The sequence below is a fragment of the Rattus norvegicus genome, chromosome 14 (assembly GCF_036323735.1).
Source record: "Rattus norvegicus strain BN/NHsdMcwi chromosome 14, GRCr8, whole genome shotgun sequence".
In the NCBI taxonomy this organism is placed as follows: domain Eukaryota; kingdom Metazoa; phylum Chordata; class Mammalia; order Rodentia; family Muridae; genus Rattus; species Rattus norvegicus.
This window is the reverse complement of record NC_086032.1, coordinates 30,986,440-30,994,180: the sequence shown is the minus strand read 5'-3', so window position 1 is coordinate 30,994,180 and position 7,741 is coordinate 30,986,440. Positions and strand designations below refer to the sequence as shown.

Below are 7,741 nucleotides of genomic sequence, written 5' to 3'. Positions count from 1 at the left end.
GGAGCCTGATATGGCTGTTCTCTGAGAGGCTCTGCCAGCATCTGACCAATACAGATGCAGATACTCACAGGCAACCATTGCACTGAGCCCAGGGACCCCAATGGAAGAGTTAGGGGAAGGACTGAAGGGGATTGCAACCCCATAGGAAGAACAACGGTATCAAATAACCAACCCGGAAGCCACCAACTAAAGAGTATACATGGGCCAGTCCATGGCTCCAGCTATATATGTAGGGGGGGAGGTGCTTGGTCCTGTGGAAACTTGATGCCCCAGAGAAGGGGGATGCTAGAGGGGTGAGATGCGAGTGGGTGGGTGGGGAAGCACCCTCTTAGAGGCAAAGGAGAGGGGAGACCAGGAAGGAGGATAACATTTGAAATGTAAACAAATAAAATGATTAATAAATTAAAAAAAGCATTGTCTTAACATTAAAAAAAATCAACAACAGTAAAGTTTTTTGTGGGCCGAACAGGCCTGAGCGTTGAAGCCAATTCCTTGGTGGTCAGCTTTCCCATGATTGTTTGCAAGTTCCAGTCAGGCAGCTAATGTCCTCTCTTCTTCATTAGGAGGCAAAATGACTTTTACACCAATGATGGGCTTCAAAGGAGGCACGGATAAGAGCCGTACAATGTAGTTGCCAAGGTAACATCCTGCTGATCAGAAACGGATGGCAATCGAGGGAGCATGAAACAGAATCGCTCTCCATCTTCTCTCTCTGTAAGATGTGGATGTCTGAGAAGCAGACAGAAGCAGGCAGCGAGTCCTTCCCCATGTGGAGAGACCCAGTGGGACCTACTCAACTGGCAACACACGGAAGTCACCATTTAATCTTCCTATTTGCTAGCGATGAGTCAATGAACTCTGATAGCCGCTGCCCTGAGCTAGCATCCAGGGAGCTGTGGATGAGCTATTTGATAGCTGAATTTTAGTCAAGGGATTTTATTTTACATGCAAGGTGAGAAAAAAGGTTGTATTAAGTAATGAGAAAAGATGAAGTTTTGTGAGATGAGAGTCAGGTTTTCTTATTAATAGGCTGTTAAATCTAATTAATATTTTAAACTTTACTATTTGTTATTTAATTGTAGAGCTATTGGTCATCGTGTTAGGGTCCAAAAATTTGGGAATAATCCACTGTGAAAGCTAAGTTTGAGCTGGCAAAAAGTTTCTTCATCAAGTGCTGACGTATCAGGGAGACAGCTGAGTTCGGGATCCAAACTGTGGCACAAAAAGGCAGAATAGAACAAATTTTAAAGACAAAGCCTACAGATTAGGTGTGGTGGGGCATTCAATCAGGTTCATGAACACATTGGGTTTTTTGCGCCTGGTATTTTAGGTGGTTTCCTTGATAGATTGGTCTGGATGAAGGCCAGCCTATCAGAGCTCATTGGCAGCTGTGGTTTTGGTCCTGGCTGGGAGCCAACCAATGCTGTAGTCTTGATTCATCTGAACAATTGGGCCAGAAGCTGTGTCTGGGAATTCTAGCTTAATACAAAATGGAGATTATATGCAAGATGGAATCTCTGTAGCTGTCTCCATAGCCTTCAACGATTAATGTTTATACCAACCTATTAATAAGAAAACCTTTTTTATTTCATTTACTTGAAGTTGTACTTTATTTTTTTACTATAAAACAACTTGATGCTCTAGGGTCTGTTAATTGTTTTTTATTTTATTTTTTTTAGAGCAAGATCGTACACCAGGGTATTGCTAGTACAAAGAGATGCAAATCTTAGGCTGGTAGAAGTCCTGCTAGCCAGAGGATGTTTACTTTCCCTTTTGTTCTAATCAAATGCCCCCTTGTTAGGTATATTGTCTTGGTCCTCGGCTTGGGGGCGGCCTTCTTCCACTGTGTGAAGAGTTCTGAGGTTGAGAGGGGACCTTGCTTGCTTTGTAATGGGAACAAATTACAAGATGTACCAACCACAGTCAAACTTTTTTTCTACCCCAACTTCTCCTGATCCTCCACCACCTCCCTGCCCATCCTACTTAATTTCCTTTTTTCCGTCTGTCCTTCCTTCTTCAACCCCAAGGGCGAGATTGTAAATCCATTTCCCAGGATCCACGTGAAAAACCGGGTGTGGTCTGAAGCTTGCAATCCCAGTGTTGTGAAAGCAGGGACAGATAAATCTTTGGGGCTTGCTGGCAGGACTAACCTACTCTGGCCATTCCAGGCCAGTAAGATACCTTGTCGTGGACAAAAAACAAGTGAATGATACCCAAAGAATGACATCCAATGTTGTTTTCTGACCACCATAGTTACACACACACACACACACACACACACACACCAACACACACACACACAATACACAACACACCTACACAAACACACACCAAACACACACACACACACAGTACACAACACACATATGTATATGTATATGTGTATATATATATGCAAATTAATGACCAAGATCATGTGCAAATATTTAGAGTCTCAGCCTAACATCACCGAGGAAGTCCTAGCCAGTGGCTACATTTAGATTAAAGCTGCTGAATCTCAGACAACTGAAAATGGTCTGGAAAGCCCCAACCTACATGTACAAATCTATAAAGAAAGGCTATCTTGGGATCGTCTGAGACATAATTTGGGGTTTAGTGAAGTGTGTGAACACACTGCTCATAGTGGTTGGAGGAATGTGTGGGAGGTGGGAAGCCAGCTAGCTGGTGCCCAGTGGAATCCATAAGGGTGATCTATTGTAGCATTTGGGCACCCAAGGCCACAGCTCTCATTACAAGGTTCATTTTAATCCTTATTCCAGGACAGCCACTGTGAGTCACTGCTTCTTGTGAGTAAAGAACCCTGTCACATGAGGGTTCACACCCTGTTCAGTCTTCAGCCTTGGCAGGCCAGTGCCTGACTCACACTCAGGATAATATTTTGTAACGTCAGTTCTAGACTCTCACTGGGGAAAAGAGGTACACTTTCTTGACTATATTCTTTGTGGTCTCCACACTACACCTACTTTCAAGCCTTTGTGCTTTCCGACTCTCCTTTAAACCTAATGGCAAAACCACTATCAGTGAGACCCATTTTCTCTTGCAGAACTCATAAAAAGAAAGACTGAAAATCTTGACAGTGACTTTACCACCAACAAAAGTCATTTCTCTATTATTTTCTTCTTGCCAATGATTCTTTCTTCTTAAACAGGTTACTTTCCAGGTTGGAAATCACCCCCAAATCCTCAAATATCCTACGTTTTCCACATATTAATTCCAGAAAGTTTCCATTTGCATATGCCTTGTTGTAGACTACTATTTTTACTGACACTTTCCTGCGGCATTTTCAGCTGTCTAAATAATTGCACTAGTTACCAGAAAACAATAATAATAAGAAAAGAAGAAATAAAAGTAATGAAAACTACCTAAAAAATCATTCACATCTCAGTACTACCACAGGTTGTAGTTTCCTGTAACATGGTAAATTACTCATTTTAAAAGACATCTCTAGCTGTGCAGAGTCTATGGTAATATATATAGTAGGCTTATAGATCGTAAAAACAATCAATGAATATGACAGCTTGTCAAAATTGTAGGTATGACTTTAAAATAATGAAATCAGCTAAAACCAGTAGATCTTAGGTGTTCAGATTGCAAGGGGAATGGGGACTAGAGAGGAGGAGGTAATCTGCTTACAAATCTTATGGGTAGAGTAGAGCTGGCATCCACCCCCATGTGTAAAAGCTCACACTCCCGTCTCTATAACTATACCCTTAGCTGGGCCAAGTTAATAGTTTTACAAGAACAGAGGGCAGAAAAGTAAGCTCAGGCCTACGGGAAGAATTGCCATTCTAATCTGTCCAACTTGATGAGAGAGTTAATCATTACTGTTAATTGAGGGTATTTAGAATCATCTAGAAGCCCGAAGTACATTTGTAGGTGTGTCTCCGATGGTGTTTCTAGAGAGGATTAACTGAGGAGGAAAATTCTACCCCAAATGTGTGTAGTATCATCCTATGGGCTAGGCCAGAAAGAAAGGAGGAAAGGAGGTGACATTGTTCCCCTCTGGCTTCCTGGTGTGCTGTGAGGTAATAACTTCTGCTACACACTCACTCCTCCCACCATGACACCATGCCTTCCCCACCAGCCTGAACTGACATCTCTGAAGCCACAAGCCACAGTAAATCTTTCCTCTGGTCTGTTTCTCTCAGGGGTTCTGGTGACAGTCGTGGGGAAGTAACTGATGGAGCTGACCAACCTAAGGCAGAGTGGGCGGCCTTTGCAACACGAGCATCCAGAGAGAGGCGTGATCCGGAATAATTTTCTCTTGGTGCAAACCGCTGTTATCAGAATTGTGCCCTAGGTATTCACCATGTATTTTAATATTGAAGAATTCTCTAACGTAAAGTGACAGTGCATTGACTGAAAAGTAAATGGTGGAGTCACATCTCCTCTCCCTTATATCTCGGTACGTGAGTTCACATGCATTTTTATGCTTCTGAATCTTTGCCGGTATTATCAAAAGACCTTATCAGACTGGATAAATATCAGTCTCTAAAGCTCCGTCCAGACAGCTTCTTCCCATGATGTTCTTCTCCAAATTGAAATATAATAAAATATACCTGGGTTATTATTTATAAGTAATGCACACGATCTTATTGTACAGAGAATGTGTGTGTGTGTGTGTGTGTGTGTGTGTGTGTGCGTGTGTGTGTGTGCACACCACCATGCCAAGAGAAGCATAAAAGAGGACTTGCAGTCAACAGAGAGCAAGGGCAATAAAATAAGTGCCTTCTTACTCCTTGCTCTCATACACTTGCAAGAAGAGGATGTGAATTTTGTTGTCATTTTCTGATTCCTACACCCAATATAAAGACGCAGACCATGAGAAGGATTGATTGTACGGTAAGGTTTAAAGACTAGCCTTTTAAATTTTTGGAAACTTTTGCTAAGTCTAAGATCTGAGAGGAGCTTCTCAGTGTGCTTCTTAGCGCATGCAGCTGAGTGGTACAAGGAGCCGTGCTCCTCATTCCTACCCGGGTAAATACTTACTATCATCCAGTGGGTTTTTAAATGTTACCCAAGGCCGGGATGTAGAAATAAACCTGCCAAGTGCCTCTCACTAAAATCAGCTTGACTGGGATGCTAAAACAAGACAACGGACCACTTTGCTTTAGCTCATCAGATGAACAACAACGACGACGACGACGACGACGACGACGACGACGACGACGACGACGACGACGACGACAACAACACTGAATTGTGTACTTGTACATACAAAGCATACGTTTGTAGGGCACCTAAAGCCACGAATGCGCTGTTTGTCTTTTATCACCTTTATACATTATTTATCATAAATGTTTGATAAGGATTGTATGTCTGAGAGTTCACGGTTGCATTTCCTTTCTAGCAAGAACCAAGAGTACAGATAGCCTGCAGCCAATAAAGACAGATTGTACGGCTTGTCAATCAAACTGTCAGAGTATGTCTGGATTGGAGCACTTATCACTTGCTGTAATGGACGTCTATGTCCCTGGCATAACTGCATCCTCTTTCAAGGGCAGGAACTGTATCCTTTCCATCTTTGCATCCGTGGCATCCAGCATAATGTTTGAACTACAGTGTGTGTGTGTGTGTGTGTGTGTGTGTGTGTGTGTGTGTGTGTGTGTGTAATAGACTGTCGAACTGAATCGATTTAAAAGCTTTGCGCTATTGTTCAGTGCTACTGGGCAAAGATAAGAGCCCCAAGGAGACAAGGGAGGGAGCACAGGCTAGGCTTGCTTGAGAGGAAGTGAAAAGGCAGGCTCAGGAGAGACGGGAACACGGAGCCACAATCTGATGGAGGAAGCCCAAAGGGTGTTTTAGTGAAAGGGTGGCAAGGGGTCCTGAGCCAGGCCACATGGGGGCACGAACTGCTTAGAATGAGAGGGAACAGGGCAGAATGTGTGGGGATGTGTAGGAACTGCGATCTTTCCCTGTGGTCAGGCCTTGGCTAATGTTTTTGTTTCCTGGTCTCTGGACGTGGAGCACGCATGCGCACTTCCTTGATAGTGCTTTCAGTAGTGTCTGCCAAGGGAGTTGTGGGAAGAAGGTAGAGGAGGTAGGAAGGGGAAGTCATTCACTTGGCTGGTACTGTGGCAGCAGGGAACAGTCGTGGGCAACTGGACCTCATGTGGCAGGTGGGAGCCTGGGCTTCTGCTCAACGCTCAGCACTGTTGTGCCTTCCATTAATCCTGGCTTTTTGGTGTTCACAGGCTTTTGTGAGCCCCTTCCCTCGACTTTCTGACCAGTGGAATATAGCAGTGCTGAGCAATGTTTCTTCGGTAGCTAAGTTACAATGGATTTGGACTTTTTATTTGCCTGAAGAACTTACTGCCTTTTGATTACATGCTTTGTTAAAGCAAGAGGTCCCAGTCATAAGAAACTGAAAAGAGATTCTGTCCAAAGGTCAGTGAGGAATCAAGGTCTTACAATCTACAAGAAGCCGGGTCCTGCAAGTATATCCTTCCCTATCTGAGCCTTCACACAAGAAAAGCTTTCTTCATTGCAGCCTGTGATAGGCCCTGTAGCAGAGCCAATACCTGGATTCTTGATCGATAGAAATGTGAGATTTTTAATTATAAAGGAGGGCCAGACTGAGGTTAATCAGCTTTTAACATTGTCTTGGTTTTGTAGCCCCAATAAGTACCTGAAAGAGAGGCAGTGTGCAACAGGAAGGGTTGATTCAGCCCATGGTTGGCTGGACCATTGCTTGAACTGGGTGGTGGGAGAACCTGTGAAGTAGGAGGGCTCTCACTTTACAGCAGGCAGGAATCAGAGTGGTGACGAAGCAGAGGACAAGACATACCTTCCTGGTCCTCCCTCCCACTGACCTTACTTTCTCCAGCTTGGATGTCCTTGAACTCCCAATAATACCATGCTGTCATTCCATCAAGTACTAATTAACTGATTTATGTCAGAACCCCCAAGAGTCAACATCCTCTCAAGAGTGCCACCAGCTGTTGGCCAAGCCTTCAAGACATGTGTTCTTTGGGGAACACTTCATATCTATACAACAAGACGAGTCATTAAGTTTTGAGACAATATGTTATACAATAGTGATTGGTAGCGAATATGTGGCAGACCTCCAAGTCCCAACAGCAGTAGCAAAGGTGTCATGGGCTTTGGGTGGGAGTGTTCTGACCTTTTGCTCCTCCAGCTTCCAGGACACTGACATGGCTTCCTACAATGGCTGATCTCTAGGTCAGCCATTTTCCCCAGTCAGTGCTTTGAATCCTTATCAATGGTTTCCTCTGTCATGTAGCCCCTCTGTCTGAAATACGTGAGCAGTTTTTAATATAGCCTCCTATATTAAAAAAAACAGAAGTTTAAAAAATTATTTCTATGAAAATTACATCATAGTATTCTTTCTTATTTTTAATTGATACATAATTATAATACATATTCATGGGCTACTGAGTGATATTTTAACACAGTATACAATGTATACATTGTATACAATGCATAAGGATTAGATTAAGGTAATTGGAATGTCCATCACATCAGACACTTAGTTGCTTTGTGGTGAGGGTATTCAAAGTCCTTCTTAGTGTCTATTTTAAAGTTTTTGTTTTGTGCTACTGGAGTCTGAACTGGGAATCTTGCACAGGCTGGGCAATGGCTGCACCGCTGAGCGGTGTCCTCAGCTCTGGTATCCGTTTTTGACTTTATCATTAATTGTTTTCAACCATAGCTTTCTGAAACTCTCTCTCCTCCAGCAGCTTCATAGTACATTAAAGCTGTTCATTTTATATGGGGGAAA

At 43.2% G+C, this 7,741-nt stretch overlaps 1 long non-coding RNA gene across 1 annotated transcript; it reads left to right on the top strand.

The window, feature by feature from the left end:
* The first annotated feature begins 615 nt into the window (after nucleotides 1–615).
* Nucleotides 616–4,577, top strand: LOC134481901 (uncharacterized). The gene is made up of 2 exons (XR_010057780.1): nucleotides 616–952; nucleotides 4,149–4,577. It is a non-coding gene; the product is annotated as an uncharacterized LOC134481901 (long non-coding RNA).
* The last annotated feature ends 3,164 nt before the right edge of the window (nucleotides 4,578–7,741 follow it).